The sequence below is a fragment of the Coffea arabica genome, chromosome 3c (assembly GCF_036785885.1).
Source record: "Coffea arabica cultivar ET-39 chromosome 3c, Coffea Arabica ET-39 HiFi, whole genome shotgun sequence".
Lineage (NCBI taxonomy): Eukaryota > Viridiplantae > Streptophyta > Magnoliopsida > Gentianales > Rubiaceae > Coffea > Coffea arabica.
Window position 1 is genome coordinate 24,339,669 of NC_092314.1, and position 27,306 is coordinate 24,366,974.

Consider the following 27,306-nt stretch of genomic DNA (forward strand, 5'->3'; position numbering starts at 1 on the left):
TATCGCAAATGGCTACTATCGTGCCTAAAACAAGCAAAACGGCAAAACGACACGCGCGCACGTAAATATGACGAACAGAAACGGAAACGGCCGTTAGCGGAAACGGCAGATTTGACACTCATTTTTAGTTTACTCATAAGTTGAGTTACGAATATCGGATTAAGGTGTATGAGATGCCATATCGAAGCTTAAAGGATGGTCAACAACTGTTATGAAGACATCCAGAACTGAAACTGGAGGTTTCAGTCCCAAATGAACCAAACACAATCACTTACGAAATCTGGCCAATGCACAAATGGTCAGTTTTGAGTGCAAACTGTTTTCTATGCTACACATGGTCAAAAGAGCTGAAAATTGGCAGTTAGATGGTTCATTCCAAATGGAACAACTTTCATGAAGGTCGGCAATCCAAATCCGGAACGGAAATTGGTCATCAGGACCAAAACAGATCTGACCAGAAAATGGTCATTTTCACGGGCAAGCCTTGTTTGCTCGGCTATATCTCAGGTTTTATAAATCCGATTCATGAAATTCTAAGGGCGTTAGAAAGCTCTGATATAGGGCTATAAGTTTGGTGTTTTGGTCACAAGCCCAAATAGCTTGTAACCCAGTCAAATGTGAAGCCAAAGTTCCAGTCATAAACCTTCCAAAAAACGTACCAGAATTTGACGGTCAAAACAGGTCTGAGTATTTCGTTTATAGCTCAGGATATACTAATCCGTTTAACCTGAAAATTTACAGGAATATCCAGGACTTAAGGGGCTACAATGTTGAAGAAGGAAACTTTGTCCAATTTTGAATGTAACAAGGTCAAAAATGCAAGACACTATACCAGAATCGCAAAACAGGATCACAAACCGTATTTGACCTCAATATGCGGTAATGGCACCAAATTCACTACGGTTATCGGATGGGGGTGTAAGACCGACCGTTTCGAAGCTAAAAAAATAGGGCTACAACAATGTAGAAGGCCACTCAGTCCAAATCCTAGCACAACTAGGTCAAATATGCAAAATACGAAACCAGAATTACCAAAACAGGTTTGCAAATCACATAATACTGTAATGAGTCCAACTCAGTCTATACAAGTCCAAATGCATTGATTCCAAAGGCATATGGTAGCTAAGACATTCCTCTATATTTCATCAGAAGACACCAACATCCAAATCCAAAGTAATTCCAGTCAAAATAGCCAAATACAAACGCAGTTCTGCCATCCTGATCAACCCAGAACAGCCACAGTAATATCGACATATCTCACTCTACACTAATCCAAATGACCTAAAATTTTACAGGCAACTGAAACACATCAATACCTACAACTTTGATGTTTTAAGCAAAATCCAATTCGGCCTCTAACCCTATGATCCAAAACCGGACAGAATAAGGGGTGATAAAACCCTAACTTTCCACAATTCAACCCAAACCCAAAATTGGTTGCAATTATCACTAATTCACACCTACTAGAGTCATTCCCCCTCATCATCAACCATCATAGATGACCACAACATCACATTCATATTAAACCAGAAAATTCCTCAAAAATATAAAAACTTCACCAAATCACTTCAAATCAAGAAATAAATCACAAATATCATCACTTTAGCCACTACTAAGCATAACTTAAGCATCATTAGGTGTAGGAGTATGTTCAATCATCACTTACCTAGTATACAAGAGAAGAGGAGTTGTAGACCACCTTAGCTCTTCCAAAAACTTCACCAAACTCACCACTAACACCAAATGGAAAGGTTGTATGGAGTAGAAACTAGTTTAGGCAATTGGTTTGGATGATTTGAGCCAGTTGAAAGCTTGAAGTTTGAAGAAGTTTTCTTCCTTCTTGGCAAGAGAGAGGGCCGGCTATGGAGGAGGTAAGAAATGGTAATTTTTGTGCAATTTTTAAGATATTTAACCATTTTGGTCAAAAGTCAAAAACATGAATAGTAAATCATAAAGTATAACCAATAAGAGAGTGACACTTGTCACCTCTTAAATGCATTCTTATCTTTCTTTTTCCTCTCCCATCAATCAAATCCCACTCTCTACTTATCTCTTAACACCCGATAAATTTCACACAGTATCCGAAACTTAATTTTGTTGGCCGAATTTTTCCGAACTTTTCGCACTAGTGGGTCCCACGTCCAATATATATTCTCGCAGGCGGATAAAATCATCTTCCCGTTTCTCTTGCACGATGGGCGGCAAATACTTCTCATTAAATTCTCGGGTAAAATTGATCCAGGTCCAGGGGGTTTGTTCGCGCTCCCACTTAGTTTTAATCACGTTCCACCAGGCTCGAGCGGCTCCTTCAAACTGAAACACAGCAAAAGATATCTGCCGCTCTTCCGAATACCTAAGCGCGGCAAATATATCGAGCATACGGTCCATCCAGGTTTCTGCTAAATCGGCATTAGGTCCTCCTATGAACTTAGGAGGCGCAAACTTTTGGAACCGTTCTAAGGCACGGTCCTCGCCCTCATGATTGCCCGGATTATTTCCCGGGTTTCCAGCAGCATTCCCATAGCCCTGACCCTGTTGGTTAACCATACGTTCCATCAAGTCAGCCATTCGCTGGATGGCTGTAGCTACTTGGTCTGGCTCTTGTTCATGTTCCATTTCAGGGTTTCGTCCTCGCCCTCTACCTCTACCTCGAGTACCGGAGGCCATTTAAATGCCAAAAGTCTATGGACCCAAGCATAACGTGTATTTAGTATTCAAACTAGAAACAAAACAAAAACACAAAACAGATACACGAAAGGCACGCAAAGGATAGGTGCAAAAGATAATACTCGAATATATACATTTATTTACAAAGTCACACCAAAAGATATACAAATTACCCGACCTCCAGTTGGGTCAAAACCCAGTATACACACGAGCACTCCGGTTCCAAAAATCTAGTCAGCCAACCAGATAACAAAAGAAATTAGCCAGGCCAGTTCTAACAAAAGTCATACACTAGCTAAACAAAAGTACAAAAGCGACCCTAATCGCCTCCCCTAGGGCCCAGGTTCCCAACGGAACCTAACGTGTCCACCTCGTCCATCCTCTCTGGACCGGTGGCCCGTGGCGGTGCCTCTGCGGCTAGATCTAGTAGGAGCTCGCAGTCAACCGACATACTCCGAGTGTGACGCCCCCACTTCTCCCTAAGGCGCACCAAAGGGTATCCGCGGAACGCCTGCCTAGCTCTCGCCAGGACTCAAGCAATAAACGTTCAAGCTTAAAGCGATACTAGATACCACAATCAAATTAGTGCAAATACATATAGTGCGGAAACGTTCATGCTTAACAATATCCATACAGTTCTCAGGGTCACATCACAAGGTACCTATCAGCTTGCCACCCGCACGTCGTGCGTTCATAATACAACTTAAATTCCAAAATATACACCCCATATATCCGAATGATACATTAAACTTCCAAAAGTACAATCATAAAGGGGTCGAGCCAAAATACACTTGAAACCCTAAAACACAATATATCTAAAAGGAGATTTCTCCGCGTTAACTCCATTTCCAGTCCTGTTAAGGAAAACAAATCTACAGGGTGAGCAAAACGCTCGTGAGGCCAAGAACACACATGCAAGCACTTTGTTCAAACAGTAATCCCAAATTCATTAAACAAAACCAGGACATTTCATTAGTCAATCATTCGAGCCGGAAAAGTAAATCAGAAACAATTCAAGGATATAGTAGCTCTCAGGAGCTAAGTTCCACTCGCTCTGTCGATGTCATTCGTATACTTTCCCGCATTGACCCTCCTATCAACCGGGTTGGTATTTCCATTTCCGTAGATCACCACTTACTTCCCTCCGTCCACCGTACACCCCAAGGGCCCACAAGTCTATTTTTAGGGCGATACTCGACGAGTATGCCAAGCAAGACCTCTTATTAGGTCGAGCTTATAATTTCATGGCTCGCCCAAGTTCCCGACCAAGCCCATTGCCGGCTCGAGTTCAAGGTCGGCCTATGAGTTTGGGCGTCCCCCATTCATTTGAAAGTCGAGGAGGTTCACTCCAACGACATATGTAACCATTACATAGCATTGCATTTCATTCATTCATTCAATACATTTCATTCATTCATTTGAAATCAGGACGGATGCGATAAAGTACACACCCGCCCTTATTTTTAAAATCTCTAATAATTACCACAATTAAGCAAGTATCAAAGATTCACACACTTGACACTCACCGAGCAATTTAATAAAGATTATTCGCTGGAGTTCAAGTGTCCACGGTGAGATCCTCTTGAAGGTCTCCTTGTGTGCCTGGCAGTTAATGGTGGATAATTACTCAAGTATCTCAATTATCAAGTAAGATTGTACATTAGTACAATCTAAGGAATATTTCACAAAAATGAACCTCAATTACTCGTAAATCGAGGTTCAACTTGCGTTTTATTAAGTACAATATTAATTGAGTTTTTATCATGAAAATCGAGGGCAAAACGTTTGAATATTACTAAGAGAATTAAGAGTTTTTGGAAAACTCCTTTGCCTTGAAATTTGAAAAATTCAGTTTTGTTATGAATCTTTGAAAAATCGTAACTCACTCGGTACAAGTCGAGAATTGGAAAACTTTATACCGTTGGAAACCTCTTAGAAAGTACTATAAGTTCCTAGAAGACACTTTTCCATGAATCGAAGTGGAAAGTGCTCAAAAATGAGCTTGAAGGTACAGAATTGGTTCACAAGGCAGAATGAAGTTGGATTTTGGCCAACTTTGAAAATTCTGCACGATTCGTACGTTGCAAACCAGCCTCTGAAATTTGTCACTCAAGTAGTGTTGCAAGTGAAGTTTATAACAAAACAAGCGGATCAAGAATCGGAGTTTCGAGTACCGAGATACGGTAGCTCAAAGTTAGGCAAATTCAAGACTGGAGAAGAATTTCCAGATTTGAACCTCCAACACTAGAAATTTAATTAGGTATCGAAACGAACTTGGATTGATACCAAAATTGGCAGTATTTCGATACTATATGGAAGGTATCTCTCTGTCAAATTTCAGGGAGAAATACCCTCGGGAAGGTGGTGAACTAATCACCCAAAGTTCCGGAAAATTCCTAAGGCAATCTGCCTTTTGACTTTCATTTTCCAAATTCAAATCGTTTAACCAAGAAAGCTATCCAACCATGGTTCATTTGTGAAATAAAGGTCTAAGATACAACCATGATACCTTTGGTAATGGTTTAGCATCAAAATTTCAATTAATAAGATTACTCACGGGTTTTTGTCCGAAACCAGTCCAAATAATACGTTTTTCCAAAACAGGGCAGTCCTCTTATTTTGGTCACAACTCAGTCAATTTAGCTTGGAATTGAGCGTGGTTTATGGCGTTGGAAAATACATTCATAGGACTAAAAGTTCACAGAAGAAATCGTTTCAAAATTTGGCAAGCAACCAGCTCGAAATTGAGCCTCAAGTTGCTGCCTCTACAGACCATTCCAGCAGTTCCGAGAAACAGGACAGTGATCTTAAAACGTTTGGTCCGGCTCACTCACAAAGAATCAGAACATGCATTTTATCTCAAATTAAATCCTGGGATGTCTAGTTTCAAACACCACTGACGGCACATGATTTCGACATCCGAGGACAGAGTTATAGTCGAAATACCACAGCTGGTCTGAGCCATACGGGAACAGTTTCCAGATTTGCTAGTTTCCCAAAAAAATTCATTTGCCCAACCAAACCTTATTATTTTTCAATGAAACTTTTCACACATCTAATATAACATATAAGCATCAGGTTCATGCCAATAATTCACCAAAAATTGGCCTTATAGTGGCCGAACAAAACAGGGGTATTTTCGGAAATTTTTGCTTCTTGCACCCAATGAAGTTTCTATCAATTACCCACCACTAATCCATCATTTTAACCACTAAACCAACAATATAACCACCATCAATCATCAAATCAGCAACAACCCAAGTGTGGGAATCCATAGAGCCCACTTTTCAAATTTTACACCAATGTCAAGACACCCATACACATGCAATAGCTTAAAGATGCATTTCTACCATCATAATCCAAGTTTAAGGTGTAGGATGATGTTATACCTCCTTGGTGTCTTAAACCAGAAATTTTCGGTCCTCTAGTGCTCCAAGAAACCGTGAAAAACTCCTCCTTTTGCTAGCTAGATGAACTCTCCAAGCAACAAACTAAGTGTAGTTCAAATTTGGTGTGAATCTATGAAGGTTTTGTGCAAGAATTGAAGATGAAAATGGCAACTTTGTGTTGTGTTTTTGCTGCAGAGAATTCGGCCAAGAGAGAGACTAAGAGAGAGAGAGTGTTTGGTCCAAATTTAACTTCTTAAGGAAGACACAATGTGTGGTGCAAATTATCCCCAAAGTCAACTCTCATTAAGGCTCGTTTGGCACGTTTTAGGCTCGATTTTCTCGCGCGTTTGGTTCACTAGTGCACTAAGCCTCTAATGCATATATATTCATGTAAATATTCTTCACTCTTAATTGTCCCGAAATAAGGGTCTAAAGTCCCTCAAATGAAGTCGCGCGTGTGAAAACGCGTACCGTCAAATTTTAACGCTATAACGCGAAACCTCCGAGAAATTCTTATAACGATTGCACTACTAACTATCACTTGAGTGTTTATTCATAATATTACCTATTTTAGAACCACAGTACAAGTTTCCAATATTCCAAACTTATTGTGTTTCTACGCGGTAAAATCTCCAAGCACTATTCACTATTTTTACTAAACGCACTCCAAGAAATTAATTTTTGAAACGAGTCACTTTTAAAATATAACGAAGTTATATTATCATGTATTTAGGTCTAATAAGTCTAGAAAATATTTCTCGTGGCAAAAATCCAATTAAATAATTTATTAAGCCATAAATTTAGGTTTAAATAAAATAATAGTTTTTACGAGTCCTCACATGAGTCGAGTATTAACTCCTCAAATCTCCAATAATTGTATCCATACATCTTTTGGAAAACTATCCACGCGTGAGTAGTACATGCTCACTTAGAACTTATTCACCTTTAATTCTCGATTAACTTTTCTTAATCTGCTATTGTCCGTTCTTAATTTCCCAGGATAATCATACTTTCGAATATAATATCACCTCGAAACACTCGTGTTCACTATTTCTCGCCTAACCAATCCTTCCGAAAATTGAAGTTGTTAACAGGACATTTTAAAAACATAATGAAGACATTATTCCATACGAATGGATTTAAAATGGTCGTAATAAATTATTTGGGGAAAACAGGTGGATAAATACTTAATTAAACCATTAATATTCGATAAAATAAGAAATTTTTCGGGTCTTCACATCCTCCCCTCCTTAACAGAATTTCGTCCTCGAAATTCACACCTGAGGAAATATCATTCCCCTCATGGTTAAGCCTATCAGATCGATCACCAACTTACGTTCTTCCAACTTATGCATGACAGATTCCATTCTTTCGACTAGCAATCAAACCCTTTTTTTTTTTTTTTTTTTTTTAGGCGTTTCAACTTCCGAGTCATAGAGCAACTTAATCGGCCTCATGTCTACCTCATATAGGCAATATCTTAACTTCTTTAAAGCAAATATTGTAGTTATTTACTCCCAATCAGGAGTTGGCTACTTCATCTCGTAATATTTTAACTTCCTAGAGGCATATACAAACACCTTTTCATGTTTTAGTAATATACATTCTAAACCATCCTTTGAGTCATCTGTAAAAAGCACAAGATTACCCCCTACACCTATACACCAATTAACATTCTTCATCTCAAGATTTTTCCTTATATTTAGAACCTCAAATGGTTTGCCAAGTCTTGCACTCTTACAAAAATCCTTGATAAACCAAAGGTAGTATTCGACTAACTCCGAGAATTCCAAATTTCAATATGCTTTTCTGGTCGTTTCCTCTTATACAATCTTTCATTTTAGCTGAGTCAATAATAATTCCTTCCTAAGATACTGTATAACGTAGAAAGATTATTTCTTCCAATCGAACTCACAGTTATTGAACTTAACAAAAGTTGGCGTTCTCTCGAGGTTCGTAAAATTACCATCAAGTGTCTTTCATGACCTTCTCAACACTAGAGTATATCGATATATCATCAATAAATGCCTCCACTGATTTGTCCAAATACGGTTTAACTCCGATACCTTGGGTCCATAAATACTTCTAGTGCATCTGTCAACTCGAAGGGTGTACCGAAAATTTTAGAGTGTCCATGTCTTAATTTGAAAGTGGTATTAACCACATTAGTTCCTAGGGTTCCCAAATGGGTAATATCTCTTCTTTAAATCCAACTTAAATAGGATCACGGCTCCTTACAAATTATTGAATTCTTATCCATGTAAGAAAAATGGTGGTTGCTCTTAATGGTCACATCGCTCCAGACTCCATAATCTATCAATACATAGCTTCTAGCCTTCATTCCAAATACGATATCTAGTCCTTAATCGTTATGCACATTGAATCCATTAATTATTTCCTTTCACTAACTCACATCCACCGATTTTAATATCTCAAATTGGCATTTCAATCATTGAATTCCATTTCAACACTAAGTCCTCACTTCGATCCCGATCTCTAGTCACTATCAAGACCTCAGGTGGTCTATATTCTCAAGAAAAATCTCGATCACATCCAATACCTTTCGTGTCTTATTATAATTCTAAGGGCGTGGAACAGGATTTAAACATACGTGTAGGTCATAAAAACAATTAAAAGCGAAGTAAATTTTCATGAGTCATAAAGATCATAATAATTACATCCAGTTGGAAGAGGTTTATGGACTCCTCTCAAAAAGGAAAGGAGAAACGACAGGATTGTAGCAAAACATGTCAAGTTGCCAGGATACAAAACAACAAAAGACTTTTTCTCTTTTCAAAAGATCACAACCTCCAAAGGTGCTAGCCTAGTCTAGGGTAAAACTACAACCTCTATTCCTCGAGTGAAGTCAAACCATCTCAATCTGTGAAACCTTCACTACTAGGACCCCGTTCATAGCCATTAGTACTAATTACTCCCATCTGGCACTTGATCGCTTTGCGGTGGACCTAGTTGGCTATTGAGTACTTCCTCTTTTTAAAAGTTTTAGGGCAATCTGAAATCCTATGCTTGGTACTACCGCACCCCAGACACTTTCCTTGCTTCATCCAGCACTCGGCCTCAACGTGGTTAATCTTGCCGCAGTATCCACAATGTGCATGAGAAGTGGCGGCTTGGCCAGTTCGAGGCTTTTCTTTGCATTTCTTCTCTAATCCTACATTTTGGCGTAGTAATTCAATTTTCTCTGCATATTCTTGTTTCCACCGTTCTTCCCAGTAGTCAGCTAATTTCCTTTGAAATTCTACCTCGTTTCGAAGAAGGTTCAATTCCTTACGCATTTCTTCCAAAGTTGTCATCTTACCAGTTGGCTTAAGTCAAATGCTAACCTGTCAGGCAAATCGAAGGATCAAAAGAGTAGCCATGCATAATGGAAGTTCGAGCCAGATTACTCTTTCATTCTTTTGTTTATAGGTCACCCCGAAATATAAATCTTAGTTATTCTCTGCCGAACATGGGTGAGTTCTTAAGTCTCCATAAAATTACTACCATTAATTCCAATTACAACCAGATACGGGGACTCTATTCCTTGATATAAAGTTTTTCGTGTCTTACTTCAATCTTCGATATTTGTCTATGAAGTTTGTTCGAAAAGAGATCAAAATCTCGCAGTCCCATTAGTGCCTTATGTATCTTTTCAAATCAATCTTACTGTTTCAAGGTTAGGTCCCCTGTGAAACCTAGATAGACGACCTCCAAGAATCATTTCATTTTCACACCTCTCCTGGTCCTTAGGTTGGCTTATTGGTCCGGAGCTTTGGTACTCAACCAACTGTTCTAGGATATCAGTCGTATGGCCAATAGTAGGAGCTATGTAAGTGTTCTCCTTTATTTCTAGGGTTTCTGTTCAATCCAGCAATCGTTCCCTAACTATCCCCTGGAGCTTGGGGTGGTCTAACCCCCTCGCCCTCAATCCCTTTTTGCTTATTTGGTCACTCGTAACTTTAACAGTCATATAAACATGGTATGAAATGAACGCACCCAAACGAAGTTTGAAAGTGAGACTTTGATCATGCTAAACAAATATGAGAATAAAAGGGAAAACGCTGAGATAATCGTAAATACGTATAACCCCAATCATGGATTTGAAATCATAAAGTAGTAAGGTTAAACATGTCATGAGAAATGTTTAATTGCCTCAAAAGGTAGAAACATATTGAAACAAGATACAAAATACAACGGCCTTTAAGCGAGCGTCACCCTGTCTATCTTTGGCAAAACTATTAAAATAGTTTAAATCGCTAAATTAGTGATTGGCAGAACCCAAAAGTCTTCACTACCTCCCTAGGATCAGTTTCATTTCCAGCACTAGGAGTTTTAGATCTCATGTCCCTTATCAAATATCTTGTCATTCTCCACTCATTCAACCAAGGTAACACACCTAGCCACCGACTCATCCATTCTGTCTTTAATTTCGGCACTAACCTAACAAGTCGGTTCTTAGCTTTTAAAGCTTCTCACTAAGAGCCTTTGTCTCCCTCGCTCCAGAAGTACTTCAACTTCAATTTCAGGAATTCTAGTAGTCTAGGCATCCGCAATTGTCCTCAGTTCTCGATCATCCCTTCGAATCACTCCATTTTCTTCGGATAGCCACTTCAAATGATCGACCACTATTAACACCCCACTATTTGGGCTCGGGCAAGTCCTTTGGAATTCACATGAAGTCCTAGTCCAGTAAATCGGACCATTTCTCCAATGCTCTTTTAGTTCACTCTCTCGATAGTGGACCACCGGAAGGCGCCCCCGAGACAATTTAATATCACCATTACCTTCTGTAGTTTACACTTAAGAGTAAAAGCTTAGGTAGGTCCAGATACACGAAATAAACAAGATTTGATCACTTCATACTATCCCACATGTATCACACCATATCAAGACTCCTTGTCATCCACTAATTCGAACTTAGGTTCTAATTTTTCATTTTCACAAGCAGTCACTTAACTTTCAATCAAATTCCACAGTCCGGCATCCTAAACATTTAAGCCTAGGATACACTACAGAGATCTAAAGCCTAAGCTCTGATACCAACTGTGACGCCCCCACTTCTCCCTAAGGCGCACCAAAGGGTATCCGCGGAACGCCTGCCTAGCTCTCGCCAGGACTCAAGCAATAAACGTTCAAGCTTAAAGCGATACTAGATACCACAATCAAATTAGTGCAAATACATATAGTGCGGAAACGTTCATGCTTAACAATATCCATACAGTTCTCAGGGTCACATCACAAGGTACCTATCAGCTTGCCACCCGCACGTCGTGCGTTCATAATACAACTTAAATTCCAAAATATACACCCCATATATCCGAATGATACATTAAACTTCCAAAAGTACAATCATAAAGGGGTCGAGCCAAAATACACTTGAAACCCTAAAACACAATATATCTAAAAGGAGATTTCTCCGCGTTAACTCCATTTCCAGTCCTGTTAAGGAAAACAAATCTACAGGGTGAGCAAAACGCTCGTGAGGCCAAGAACACACATGCAAGCACTTTGTTCAAATAGCAATCCCAAATTCATTAAACAAAACCAGGACATTTCATTAGTCAATCATTCGAGCCGGAAAAGTAAATCAGAAACAATTCAAGGATATAGTAGCTCTCAGGAGCTAAGTTCCACTCGCTCTGTCGATGTCATTCGTATACTTTCCCGCATTGACCCTCCTATCAACCGGGTTGGTATTTCCATTTCCGTAGATCACCACTTACTTCCCTCCGTCCACCGTACACCCCAAGGGCCCACAAGTCTATTTTTAGGGCGATACTCGACGAGTATGCCAAGCAAGACCTCTTATTAGGTCGAGCTTATAATCTCATGGCTCGCCCAAGTTCCCGACCAAGCCCATTGCCGGCTCGAGTTCAAGGTCGGCCTATGAGTTTGGGCGTCCCCCATTCATTTGAAAGTCGAGGAGGTTCACTCCAACGACATATGTAACCATTACATAGCATTGCATTTCATTCATTCATTCAATACATTTCATTCATTCATTTGAAATCAGGACGGATGCGATAAAGTACACACCCGCCCTTATTTTTAAAATCTCTAATAATTACCACAATTAAGCAAGTATCAAAGATTCACACACTTGACACTCACCGAGCAATTTAATAAAGATTATTCGCTGGAGTTCAAGTGTCCACGGTGAGATCCTCTTGAAGGTCTCCTTGTGTGCCTGGCAGTTAATGGTGGATAATTACTCAAGTATCTCAATTATCAAGTAAGATTGTACATTAGTACAATCTAAGGAATATTTCACAAAAATGAACCTCAATTACTCGTAAATCGAGGTTCAACTTGCGTTTTATTAAGTACAATATTAATTGAGTTTTTATCATGAAAATCGAGGGCAAAACGTTTGAATATTACTAAGAGAATTAAGAGTTTTTGGAAAACTCCTTTGCCTTGAAATTTGAAAAATTCAGTTTTGTTATGAATCTTTGAAAAATCGTAACTCACTCGGTACAAGTCGAGAATTGGAAAACTTTATACCGTTGGAAACCTCTTAGAAAGTACTATAAGTTCCTAGAAGACACTTTTCCATGAATCGAAGTGGAAAGTGCTCAAAAATGAGCTTGAAGGTACAGAATTGGTTCACAAGGCAGAATGAAGTTGGATTTTGGCCAACTTTGAAAATTCTGCACGATTCGTACGTTGCAAACCAGCCTCTGAAATTTGTCACTCAAGTAGTGTTGCAAGTGAAGTTTATAACAAAACAAGCGGATCAAGAATCGGAGTTTCGAGTACCGAGATACGGTAGCTCAAAGTTAGGCAAATTCAAGACTGGAGAAGAATTTCCAGATTTGAACCTCCAACACTAGAAATTTAATTAGGTATCGAAACGAACTTGGATTGATACCAAAATTGGCAGTATTTCGATACTATATGGAAGGTATCTCTCTGTCAAATTTCAGGGAGAAATACCCTCGGGAAGGTGGTGAACTAATCACCCAAAGTTCCGGAAAATTCCTAAGGCAATCTGCCTTTTGACTTTCATTTTCCAAATTCAAATCGTTTAACCAAGAAAGCTATCCAACCATGGTTCATTTGTGAAATAAAGGTCTAAGATACAACCATGATACCTTTGGTAATGGTTTAGCATCAAAATTTCAATTAATAAGATTACTCACGGGTTTTTGTCCGAAACCAGTCCAAATAATACGTTTTTCCAAAACAGGGCAGTCCTCTTATTTTGGTCACAACTCAGTCAATTTAGCTTGGAATTGAGCGTGGTTTATGGCGTTGGAAAATACATTCATAGGACTAAAAGTTCACAGAAGAAATCGTTTCAAAATTTGGCAAGCAACCAGCTCGAAATTGAGCCTCAAGTTGCTGCCTCTACAGACCATTCCAGCAGTTCCGAGAAACAGGACAGTGATCTTAAAACGTTTGGTCCGGCTCACTCACAAAGAATCAGAACATGCATTTTATCTCAAATTAAATCCTGGGATGTCTAGTTTCAAACACCACTGACGGCACATGATTTCGACATCCGAGGACAGAGTTATAGTCGAAATACCACAGCTGGTCTGAGCCATACGGGAACAGTTTCCAGATTTGCTAGTTTCCCAAAAAAAATCATTTGCCCAACCAAACCTTATTATTTTTCAATGAAACTTTTCACACATCTAATATAACATATAAGCATCAGGTTCATGCCAATAATTCACCAAAAATTGGCCTTATAGTGGCCGAACAAAACAGGGGTATTTTCGGAAATTTTTGCTTCTTGCACCCAATGAAGTTTCTATCAATTACCCACCACTAATCCATCATTTTAACCACTAAACCAACAATATAACCACCATCAATCATCAAATCAGCAACAACCCAAGTGTGGGAATCCATAGAGCCCACTTTTCAAATTTTACACCAATGTCAAGACACCCATACACATGCAATAGCTTAAAGATGCATTTCTACCATCATAATCCAAGTTTAAGGTGTAGGATGATGTTATACCTCCTTGGTGTCTTAAACCAGAAATTTTCGGTCCTCTAGTGCTCCAAGAAACCGTGAAAAACTCCTCCTTTTGCTAGCTAGATGAACTCTCCAAGCAACAAACTAAGTGTAGTTCAAATTTGGTGTGAATCTATGAAGGTTTTGTGCAAGAATTGAAGATGAAAATGGCAACTTTGTGTTGTGTTTTTGCTGCAGAGAATTCGGCCAAGAGAGAGACTAAGAGAGAGAGAGTGTTTGGTCCAAATTTAACTTCTTAAGGAAGACACAATGTGTGGTGCAAATTATCCCCAAAGTCAACTCTCATTAAGACTCGTTTGGCACGTTTTAGGCTCGATTTTCTCGCGCGTTTGGTTCACTAGTGCACTAAGCCTCTAATGCATATATATTCATGTAAATATTCTTCACTCTTAATTGTCCCGAAATAAGGGTCTAAAGTCCCTCAAATGAAGTCGCGCGTGTGAAAACGCGTACCGTCAAATTTTAACGCTATAACGCGAAACCTCCGAGAAATTCTTATAACGATTGCACTACTAACTATCACTTGAGTGTTTATTCATAATATTACCTATTTTAGAACCACAGTACAAGTTTCCAATATTCCAAACTTATTGTGTTTCTACGCGGTAAAATCTCCAAGCACTATTCACTATTTTTACTAAACGCACTCCAAGAAATTAATTTTTGAAACGAGTCACTTTTAAAATATAACGAAGTTATATTATCATGTATTTAGGTCTAATAAGTCTAGAAAATATTTCTCGTGGCAAAAATCCAATTAAATAATTTATTAAGCCATAAATTTAGGTTTAAATAAAATAATAGTTTTTACGAGTCCTCACATGAGTCGAGTATTAACTCCTCAAATCTCCAATAATTGTATCCATACATCTTTTGGAAAACTATCCACGCGTGAGTAGTACATGCTCACTTAGAACTTATTCACCTTTAATTCTCGATTAACTTTTCTTAATCTGCTATTGTCCGTTCTTAATTTCCCAGGATAATCATACATTCGAATATAATATCACCTCGAAACACTCGTGTTCACTATTTCTCGCCTAACCAATCCTTCCGAAAATTGAAGTTGTTAACAGGACATTTTAAAAACATAATGAAGACATTATTCCATACGAATGGATTTAAAATGGTCGTAATAAATTATTTGGGGAAAACAGGTGGATAAATACTTAATTAAACCATTAATATTCGATAAAATAAGAAATTTTTCGGGTCTTCACACTATAACCACAACCAACAGAAGATAGACCCTAAGAAGGGTTCTTATACAAACCACCAAAACAAAAACAAACATTCTAACTGATCAACTATTACAAGCCAATCTAACTATACTAGTGTACGAGCCAAAAGTCCCCGCGTCGGCCTCTGCTAAGGAAAACAAAAGGAAAGGGGTAAGCTATATGCTTAGTAAGTAAACAGGGGCGAAAGCATAAATTTCATGTAACAGTTACACAGTAAGAGTAAAGCAAAAGCAGAAAAGTAATATCACATAATAAGGATATAGGTGGCTCCAAAGCCAATTCATATGCCATGCGTGATCTCCTGTCAACACTCCGTCGACCACACTCAATGGTCCGTAGAACTTCACTTGTACACCCACCGACACCTTATCACCCTCACTGGCCAGTCACCTCACAAACTTGCCCGGGCGAACGAAATCACAAACTTGAGCTTGAGTCACAAGCTCGGGTCACAAACTTGGTCACCTTCTCGGTGAACCGGATTCACAAAATTGGTTCATAACATGAACCTACAAACTTGGTGACCTCAGACTAAGTTGGACTGACTTCGACCAAGCCCTAACCGGCTCGAATAGTCCATACAGGTCTTAGATCGGGCCCACGAACTCACAAACTTCACAAAATTCACAAACTTTACTCGAAAGTCGCCCCGAGCCACAAGCTCAAGGGTTTTGGTTCCAAAAGGTTCATATACATATGCCAAGTACAATTATACATTCAAATTAGGGTTTAGGTCGAGTGCGATAAAGTACACCCTCGCCTAAGTACCCTTTTCACATAACAAAGAAAACACACCAAACTGACCTGAATACTTACTCAGAAACTGAAATAGCAAAAGTACGAAGTCGGATCGAAATGAACAACTAGTAGTGGGCCCCACCAGTTCCGCCCAGCTCACTACCGTCTGAAATAGAAGATTGTGTCACATAATATCGCAAACGGCTACTATCGTGCCTAAAACAAGCAAAATGGCAAAACGACACGCGCGCACGTAAATATGACGAACGGAAACGGAAACGGCCGTTAGCGGAAACGGCAGATTTGACACTCATTTTTAGTTTACTCATAAGTTGAGCTACGAATATCGGATTAAGGTGTATGAGATGCCATATCGAAGCTTAAAGGATGGTCAACAACTGTTATGAAGACATCCAGAACTGAAACTGGAGGTTTCAGTCCCAAATGAACCAAACACAATCACTTACGAAATCTGGCCAATGCACAAATGGTCAGTTTTGAGTGCAAACTGTTTTCTATGCTACACATGGTCAAAAGAGCTGAAAATTGGCAGTTAGATGGTTCATTCCAAATGGAACAACTTTCATGAAGGTCGGCAATCCAAATCCAGAACGGAAATTGGTCATCAGGACCAAAACAGATCTGACCAGAAAATGGTCATTTTCACGGGCAAGCCTTGTTTGCTCGGCTATATCTCAGGTTTTATAAATCCGATTCATGAAATTCCAGGGGCGTTAGAAAGCTCTGATATAGGGATATAATTTTGGTGTTTTGGTCGCAAGCCCAAACAGCTTGTAACCCAGTCAAATGTGAAGCCAAAGTTCCAGTCATAAACTTTCCAAAAAATGTAACAGAATTTGACGGTCAAAACAGGTCTGAGTATTTCGTTTATAGCTCAGGATATACTAATCCGTTTAACCTGAAAATTTACAGGAATATCCAGGACTTAAGGGGCTACAATGTTGAAGAAGGAAACTTTGTCTAATTTTGAATGTAACAAGGTCAAAAATGCAAGACACTATACCAGAATCACAAAACAGGATCACAAACCGTATTTGACCTCAATATGCGGTAATGGCACCAAATTCACTACGGTTATCGGATGGGGGTGTAAGACCCACCGTTTCGAAGATAAAATACAGGGCTACAACAATGTAGAAGGTCACTCAGTCCAAATCCTAGCACAACTAGGTCAAATATGCAAAATACGAAACCAGAATTACCAAAATAGGTTTGCAAATCACATAATACTGTAATGAGTCCAACTCAGTCTATACAAGTCCAAATGTATTGATTCCAAAGGCATATGGTAGCTAAGAAATTCCTCTATATTTCATCAGAAGACACCAACATCCAAATCCAAAGTAATTCCAGTCAAAATAGCCAAATACAAACGCAGTTCTGCCATCCTGATCAACCCAGAACAGCCACAGTAATATCGACATATCTCACTCTACACTAATCCAAATGACCTGAAATTTTACAGGCACCTCAAACGCATCAATACCTACAACTTTCATGTTTTAAGAAAAATCCAATTCGGCCTCTAACCCTATGATCCAAAACGGGACAGAATAAGGGGTGATAAAACCCTAACTTTCCACAATTCAACCCAAACCCAAAATTGGTTGCAATTATCACTAATTCACACCTACTAGAGTCATTCCCCCTCATCATCAACCATCATAGATGACCACAACATCACATTCATATTAAACCAGAAAATTCCTCAAAAATATAAAAACTTCACCAAATCACTTCAAATCAAGAAATAAATCACAAATATCATCACTTTAGCCACTACTAAGCATAACTTAAGCATCATTAGGTGTAGGAGTATGTTCAATCATCACTTACCTAGTATACAAGAGAAGAGGAGTTGTAGACCACCTTAGCTCTTCCAAAAACTTCACCAAACTCACCACTAACACCAAATGGAAAGGTTGTATGGAGTAGAAACTAGTTTAGGCAATTGGTTTGGATGATTTGAGCTAGTTGAAAGCTTGAAGTTTGAAGAAGTTTTCTTCCTTCTTGGCAAGAGAGAGGGCCAGCTATGGAGGAGGTATGAAATGGTAATTTTTGTGCAATTTTTAAGATATTTAACCATTTTGGTCAAAAGTCAAAAACATGAATAGTAAATCATAAAGTATAACCAATAAGAGAGTGACACTTGTCACCTCTTAAATGCATTCTTATCTTTCTTTTTCCTCTCCCATCAATCAAATCCCACTCTCTACTTATCTCTTAACACCCGATAAATTTCACACAATATCCGAAACTTAACCTTATTGGCCGAATTTTTCCGAACTTTCGCACTAGTGGGTCCCACGTCCAATATATATTCTTAATTTCTCAAAATCTAACCGATACTAGAAAAATCATCTAAAAACTATATTTACTCATAAAAATTATCTGGGGAACTTTTCTAATAAATAAAATGTGGAAAAAGGCGGGCGATAAATAAAACTCCACTTAAGCTTTCTAATATAGTAACACTAGAGGTTTGCTAATCATTCAAACTTACTAAACCTTTGTAATTAAAACAAATCCTATATTTACCTATGTCAAGGCACACACTAGAATACTGAATATAAATTATAGCTTGAACCTTATAATCATAATACGTAAACTAGGATTTTCAAGCTCAACCGAATTAGGGTTTCCTTCCTAGCCATAAAACCCTGATTTTTTCTATACCGAATATCAAATAACCCTAATATCGACTTACGAACGGACTGGGGCCTCACAATTTCGTCCTCGAAATTTCTCACCTTAACTCACGAAAAGTTCAGGGTATTTCTTTTGCATATCTTCCTCCACCTCCCAGGTAGCTTCCACTATCCCATGGTTTCTCCATAGTATCTTAACCAACGGAATCTTCTTGTTTCTCAGCTCTTTAACTTTTTGGTCAAGCAATTGAACAGGTTTCTCTTCGTGCGATTCATCTATGTCAATTTCCTCCGGCTGTAAGATATTGGATGGGTCGGGATAGTACTTCTTGAGCATCGAGACGTGGAAAACGTCGTGGATTCGAGAGAGACTGGACGGTAGTTCCAGGCGATACGCTACCTTACCAACCCTTTGGAGAATCTTGTAAGGTCCAACAAACCTCAGTTGGAGCTTTTTTCCTCTACCTGCTGTAATGTTCCATAACAGTGTGACTTTAAGAAACACATGGTCCCCAATTTTGAACTCCAAATCTTGCCTTCGATTGTCTGCATAGCTCTTTTGTCGGCTTTGAGCGGTTTGGAGTCCTTGTCGTATCACTTAACCTTTTCTCGAGCTTCCTCCATCCAAGGAATAGTTGCTGGGTCTAGCGCCTTTCTCTCGCCAACTTCGTCCCAATAGATCGGTGACCGGCATTTTCATCCATATAGTGCCTCGTATGGAGCCATTTGAATCGACGAATGGTAGCTGTTGTTGTACGCAAACTCTCTACTAAGGTCATGTGTTGACTCCAGTTGCCTCCAAAATCCAGAATGCAAGTCCGTAGCATGTCCTCGAGAGTTTGGATGGTTCGCTCCGATTGTCCATCCGTTTGAGGGTGATAGGTCGTGCTCAAGTTGAGTTTCGTCCCCAGAGTTTCTTGGAATTTCTGCCAAAACCTAGATATGAAACGGGGATCCTCTATCGGAGACGATGCTGACTGGAACGCCATGTAGCCTCACGATCTCGTCCATGTACAGTTGGGCTAACTTGTCCATGGAATACTTCATGTTTACCGGCAAGAAATGGGCCGACTTGGTTAATCGATCGACGATCACCCAAACGGCATCGTGTCCTCGTTACGTTCACGGCAAACCTGAAATGAAGTCCATGGTGATGTTTTCCCACTTCCACTCGGGTATCTCAAGGGGCTATAACAAGCCCGATGGTTTTTGATGCTCTACCTTAACCTGTTGGCAAATGAGACATTTTTGCACGTACAAAGCAATTTCCTTCTTCATATTGTCCCACCAATAGGTTCCTCTCAGGTCCTGATACATCTTGCTACTACCCGGATGGATTGTATACTTAGACTGATGGGCCTCCTCTAAAATCTCCGTTTTCAACGATTCATCCTTCGGCACCACTATTCGGTTCCGGTATTTTAAAATACCCTCAGGACTAAAGTGGAAATCAGGTGTTTCCCCTTTTTTCACCATCTCTCCCCATTTTCGCACCATTGAATCCTCCTTTTGAGCTTCTTTAATCTGCTCCAGTAGGGTGGAGGTTACCCTAATATTACCGAAAACCACCTTATGACTCCCAAGGCAGGGTTTTCACTCGCAAACAGATTCTAACAAATCTCACTCTTTGATCATCAACCCTGCTACTTGAACCTTACGACTTAAGGCATCGGCTATCACATTTGCCTTCCCCGGATGGTAGTTGATTGTGCAGTCGTAATCTTTCAAAAATTCCATCCACCGTCATTGCCTCATGCTCAATTCCTTCTGTGAGAAGAGGTACGTAAGACTCTTGTGGTCTGAGTAAACCTCAAAGGTCACCCCATATAGGTAGTGTAGACACCAAATTTTGAATAATTTTATGTAGCATCTATTTCATGATTTTTATTTTAGATTTGCTAGCATTTTAGTTCGTTATTGTGTGTTTTGCACTATTAGTTGTTATGATATTTTAGTTTTATTCATTTTCGCCCTTTTTAGTTGACCTATTTCTTTTGCTATTTATTTTTATTTACTTTTAGCTTTAGTTTTTGGTTTTAGCTTTTAAGTTTAAGATTAGCATAGAGTTTTTAGAGAAAAGAAAAGGAAAATTTGTTCACAAAAATATGTTTATTTCTTTAAATTCAATCTTTTGGCATTTTGGTTTATTTTTGTTAAAGAAAAAGGAAGGAAAAAAGAAAAATGGAAAAAAAGAAAAATAGCAATTTTGTTTTAGTTGATTTTATTTATTTTGTTTTAGTCAATTTTCATCAATTTATTTTTGTTTATTGTTTGGTTGGTTTAGAAAAGAAGGAAAAAGAAAAAAAAGTGAAAAATGATGAAAATGATGAAAAGGAAGGAAAAATAGAAAATTTGCATTTTTGGTGTTTCTAGTTTATTTATTTTTCATCCAATGATTAATTAAATTGTTTTGTTATTATCAGTCTTTGTTTAATTAATTTTGAAAAAAAAAAAAAAAGAGCCGCGCATGCAAGCTGCGAAAAGCAGCTTGCAAGGACAGAGTCACGCATGCCGTTGAGGGCTGGATTTTAAGGGATAGCAAGCCTTTCATCCTCACCATTGGGGTGAGGGTTTAGGAGAGTGGTGCTTCCATATAAATAGAAAGAAAGAAACAGCCGCAAGGAGGGGAGTTTTGGCAGTGGACGGCTGTAGAAAGAAACCAGCGAGAGAAAGGAGAGTTTTTTTTTGGGGAGTGAAAAGCTGAGTGAAAAGGCAAGAGAGAGGAATCGGAAAAAGCTGAAGGAATCCATCAATGAGGGAAGAGAGTCTGTGACGGTAAAAGAAAGGAAAGGAAAACCTGGGAGAATCAGAGAAGATTAAGAGAAAAGAAGCAGCCCAACGTTTTCTGGAATCATCCATCAGTGGAGGAACGTTGCAGTGACCCGCTCTTCCGATCACCTCCTGTCGTACTTTGCCTTTTAGAAGGGCCAAAGGTAATGCTTTCATCATTTTTTTATATATTCTGCCTCATAGATATAGGATTCATTTCAGAAAGTATCGAAACCTTTGCTGTGATGCCTGTTTATGTTTTCCTCCCTGTACGTTATCGATTGTACATCTGGTAGAAGATGGGATGGGTTTGGATTTGGTTTTTTTTTTTGTTGCAGAAATATAGATCTTCTATAAGGATGTGTCGTGGTTCATTGTTTCAAGTTCATGACCATATGTATGCTTCGGATAAAAAAAGAAAACGTAGAAAAATTCTTGCCGAAAGTTTGCATCTTTGTTTCTAAATTTTTGTGCTTGAATTCAAAGGTTTTACGATTGTGGGTTGAAATCAATGCTTGATAATGTGGTTTCATGGGTCGGTCTTCATTTTGTTGAAGTTTGGGCATAAAATCTACTGCTGCAACAAAGATATGTATGCCGACGCAGGGCCTTTTCTTTTTCTCATTTTTTTTGCTGCAACCTTTCATGCTTATAGCAGCCAGTCATGATTTGTTTTTTACTCTTGATGGTTCTCACCAGATTTCTGAGTTCATGTTTGATCAATGTCTGGTTTTCATGTCTCATTTTTTTTTTTGGTCATTCATGGCTGTTTTCCTGCGTCTTCTTGAAGCCGAAGACAAGGTGCTGCAAGAAGAAAAAATTTCCAGCTTTGCATGTGTTTTTCTGTTAAAAGTTTAAACCCATGGCATGTTTGGCATCTTGTTTGTCTTAGGGGCTAAGTTTAAGCATGACAATGTTTGAATTTGTTTGCTGCAATACACTTTTATAGCTCGCGTAATTAACAGCTTCTAAAGCTGTCGTGAAATATCCCATGAAGCTGGATTCTGCACCCTGTTTGCATGCACAATTTTATGTCAGTAATGATTATAGAAAAATTGATGAGATTTGAGCTTTTGTTTACAATGTTTTGGTCCTTTTTCTGGGTTGTTATCAAGCTGTAAGCTCGCAGAAAAATGGCTAATTTGCAGCAGACCATAACGTTTCTTTTGCCTCCCCATGTTGATGAAGTTGGACTTCCTTCTTTGAGTAGCTGAGGTTCTGGTTTAGCTTGTTTGATGCCTTTGAGTCTGTTTGCATGTCAAATGATGAGCTGTTGTACGTGATTACTGCAATTTGAGAGTAACAATCTGCTGCAACAAGTTTGATGCTCTAGGCATGTGGCAGCAGCAGTGCAAACAAGTTTTCCTTTTCTCTTGGGTTGCTGCAGTCTTGGTTTTTATAACTTTTGGCATGTTGTCTTGGCTGTCTTAGGGTCGAATCTGTTTTGAGTTTGCATGGTTAGGTCTAGAAAACATTTGAATCAGTTCCAAGCACTTGCTGGAAAGTGAACAAACCAGAATTGTCGAATCATTTTGCATAAAATTTCCCAGCATTTGCATGGTTTTTACTTCTATGTTTTGATTTGTTTTGGATGTGGAAGTTGAATGTTTTGTTGCTTGACTCAAAGTTGGGACATTGGTTTGAGAGAGTTTGGTTGAGGTTTATGTTGTTTTTGTGAAATCTGTGGTTGAAGGAGAAATGTAGCAGATGTTCATTTGGTTTTGATAGAAAGCTTCAGTTTTGCAGAAAGCTTCAGATTTGCGTATTTTGCATGCATGGAAATAATCTCAGGAATTTCACTTTAACCCCCCAAGTCTCCCCTTGTCCTATTATGACCCACAAATTTGAGAAAGCTAATCAATTGGGTCCCTGTGATTTTTGCAGCAATGCATTATGACCCAATTACATTCCAATGTCTTGCAATTAGGTTCTAAGGTGTTTGCATTTGAATCATTAATTGATCTTTATTATTTTGGGGACCTTTGAAGCTCTTTGATGATTCATTTTGACATTGATTGCGATTGATTAGTGGTCGTTATTGGGTCCTAGAAATGCAAGTTTAAACCATTCATGGACCTTCATTCACTCTTGGATTCTTGAGATATGATGTTTGCTTGGATTTTAATTTTTACTTGGGGACCTTTGAGTTTTTAAATGCTTCAATTAGGTTCAAATGATTTGAGTAGTGCTTGCATTTGGGTCTTAGTAGATGTTATGCTTGGAGGTTGGATGATCATGCCTTTGCTTGGTCTTTAATTAGCTTTTTTACCTCATTAAGTTGCAATTGGGGGAAAATTTGATGATTTGGTAGATTCCAATTGTTTTGTTTATATCTTATAACTAAATTGGTACGTTAATCCTTTGCTTTGAATGGTTTTAGCACATGCTATCCCGTTAGTTGGTGACTTAGCCCAGTTTAAGTCTCGTCCATTTAACACTACAAAAGGGAGTGGTATAATTCCTTTTATTTTTTTTTTGTTTCTCTTATGTGACTAATGTGCTAATTGAAATTTGCATGTCTACTTGCTTTCCTAGCCTCTCCTTATTTCCTTTCAGTTATTTCATTTACTTTTGATTTTTATTAATGGGGTATGTGTACACCTCTGGGCTTGTAATAGATAGGGCGTAGCAAGTAATTTGGTCCATTTTCCCTTTCCCTTTTGTTTTAGTTAGCAAATGTAATGGTTGCATGCCTATGTGTTATATGTTAAATGCTTTATTAGGATTTTGCATCTAGTCAAGCATGCTAAGTGTTATGTGCTACGTGTTTATAAGTGATTCGCATGTCTACTCGCTTTTTATAGTGTGGATGAATGGAATGGATGAATGTACGTCACCACACTAGTCCAACGCTAGTTGTGGCTTCTTTTATCGTTTCCACTAGTCCAACGCTAGTCGGAATTCATAAGATGGGCTAGTCCAATGCTAGACCCAATAGGTTTTTTTTTCCTTTTTCATTAAGTGCATGATCACCACATATCACGCATTTTTCCTTAGTTTATCATTTGGTATGTTCCTCAAACCCCTTCCCCTTCACTTTAGGACTTGCATCTCATGCTAGTTAGGGTTCATTTGCGTGAAAATCCCCTTCCGATAAGGGAAACGAGCGAGTGTGGCTACTTGATAGCCTTAGCACGCTAGTTTCGCCTTCTAATCCGAGGGAAAATCAAAGTCGAAGAATTAGGCGTCATCCCCGTACCCGACTTGTTGCATTCCCCTAGGGTCATACTTTCATTTTTATCACTTCCATACTCTTTTAATCACATTTCTCTTACATTTCTCAATCCATATTTTTTCACTACATCTTTATCATTTATTTACTTTACTTCACAAATGAAATTCAAGTTTCACTTATATATGTACTATTCTATCTTCATTCATTTGCACACACTAATACTTTGATTTTTCATCCAAATTCACACGTGCACTTTCTTTACACACTCACACACTAATACTTTGATTTTTCATCCAAATTCACACGTGAACTTTCTCTTCACATGCGCACACAAACACTTCATTTTTTTACACCATTTCATACATGAATCTCTTCATACACTTGCACACTTGCACTTGAGTCACCATTTGCATCAATCGACCTCTATGAGGTTTCCCTTTATTGGCCGCCACAATTCATGTGGTCTGGGACCAAAAACCTCACGAGAGACATCATAGAATTTAGGATTGCATTTTTTCGTTTTTGCATTCATATAGGCATAATCCAACATGCAATACATACCCTGGGTAGAAAGTTAGGAAAGTTAGGGTTAAGTCACGCAACTAGCCTTGGCTAGGTCAAAGGGGTGCCTTGGAGTCTATCCTTGCCTTCCCCTTTGTCAAACGTGACTCCCGAACCTTTTTCTTTGTTTTACGTAGACTAGGAGTCGTTTTAAAAAGGGTTTATTATTACTTGACTTTAAAACTCATTTTTTAGGTGACTTGGTACACCTTAAATCATTACCAAGTGGCGACTCCAAACTTTTCATTTCAAAACCCTTTTTTAAAACTATTTTTGGGTCGAATCGTCGCTTTCCAAGTCCCATTGAGACCTATGTCTTTTCAACTCACAAAAATCATTTTCCAATCACAAAAAATACATTTTTTAAACTATTTATTTATTTATCAAAAAATGGGGCGCGACAGTTGGCGACTCCACTGGGGACTACCTAAGTGGGTCCAAGCTTTTGATTTAGCCATTCTTTTCCATTTTCTACCCTTATTATGCATTGCATTTGGATATTAGGGTTGCATCTTCCATTTTTAGGACCTTTTGTCTCACGTACGCATTCAACTACCCCCTCACTCACGTATGTATGATTGATTGGATGTATGTTTATCTCGCGCTTGCATTGCATTTGGGGGGGGTGTCACCTTTAGAGCCTCGCGTGGTTCTCAACCCCTTCCCTCAAAATAGGGAGCACTTCATACGTGCACGTTTACTTATTGTTATCCCATTTTATTTTATTTTTCGTGGGCGCTATCCCACACCGCCTTGTAGGATTAGGATCGATTGCCTTGGGTAGGCGGCTGGTGTGCACTGCGCCCATAGCGCTACCTAAGGGATCACTCAAGCCACCGATCGAAGGCCTTGGGAGTGATGACCCTTTGCCTTTAGGTCTGAAGGCTTGGGAGCCGAAGCCTTATCGAGTCTAGTTGCATTAGTGAACCCCAGCCTCATGCATCCATGTTAGACTTGCCTAGGGTAGAGTCGACCTTACCCTATTAAGCACATTAGGCACGAGGGAAGGGGTTCCACCCCTTTTACTTGCTTTTATTGTATTTCTTTTCTTAATTGCTCCCAATGTGTTATGTGAACTATCAATTGCACTAACCATTCTTTTGTTTTCTTGGATTGCATTCATGGGCCTTAGCAATAAGAGGCCTTTTGGCACTCTTTTAGTGACTTACCCACTAGATGACTCACATGTTTAAATTTCAGTCATTACACTTAATTTTCAGTAAGTACATTTTTCATTTTTAGACCTTTTTCCCCCGATGCATTATTTATGTCCTTTAGGCCATATTTGTGACATATTTACATCGCTTTAATAAATGGCATCATGCATCCACCTTAGAAGGGAATGCCACATAGGGAATCCCGTTTTAGAAATCAGCCACCCCATGTCTCGGATATATAATCCAATGAGACTTGCACGTTTACCTTTCTCGTACCATCCAAAGGGGTAGTGCACCAGGTAAGGTAGGATCCGATCATTTTTCATAAAGCGATCCTTGGAATATGAGCATCTAATAATCGCTTTTTGGCCATTTTTAAACCTAACTGGTAAAAATCCCTTGCGTAAAGGACATTAATTTGAAGAAATTCACAAATGATTCCTCCTTTTTGAGACGATAAATAAACTGAGGCCAAATCGTGATTTTGCTCATAGACTAATTTTTTTGAAACCACCAATGGCCGAACGATTCAATCGATCTATTTTGTCAATTCCTAATCAATTTTGAATAAATCAATTCATTTGACCAATTTACCCTTTTTAGGGTCATTCGGTCAATTTTTGAATAAATCAATTTCATTCAATTCATTTGACCAATTTACCCTTTTAGGGTGATTTGGTCGATTTTTGCATAAATCATCAATCTCCATTTTATTCATTGGACCAATTTACTCATTTCTTAGGTCAATTCAATCAATTTTGAATAAGTCATCCGATTTCATTTGACTAGTTTACCCTTTTTAGGGTGATCTAGTCAATTTTGAATCAATCATTCGATCCATTGGACCGATTTGACTAGTTTTAGGGCGAGTTGGTCAAATCATCATTTCACTCGATCTGTTTGATCAATTGACTTCATTCAATTCATTTGATTAGTTTAATTCATTCT

The 27,306-nt window shown here is 38.7% G+C and overlaps 2 long non-coding RNA genes across 2 annotated transcripts; both read right to left on the reverse strand.

Annotated features, from left to right (window-relative positions):
- Positions 1-3,236: 3,236 nt before the first annotated feature.
- Positions 3,237-6,151, reverse strand: LOC113734490 (uncharacterized). The gene is made up of 2 exons (XR_003459305.2): positions 6,057-6,151; positions 3,237-3,521 (listed from the first exon to the last, which is right to left on the reverse strand). It is a non-coding gene; the product is annotated as an uncharacterized lncRNA (long non-coding RNA).
- A 5,059-nt stretch (positions 6,152-11,210) lies between these two features.
- On the reverse strand, positions 11,211-14,125 carry LOC140038089 (uncharacterized). The gene is made up of 2 exons (XR_011841899.1): positions 14,031-14,125; positions 11,211-11,495 (listed from the first exon to the last, which is right to left on the reverse strand). It is a non-coding gene; the product is annotated as an uncharacterized lncRNA (long non-coding RNA).
- Between the last annotated feature and the right edge of the window lie 13,181 nt (positions 14,126-27,306).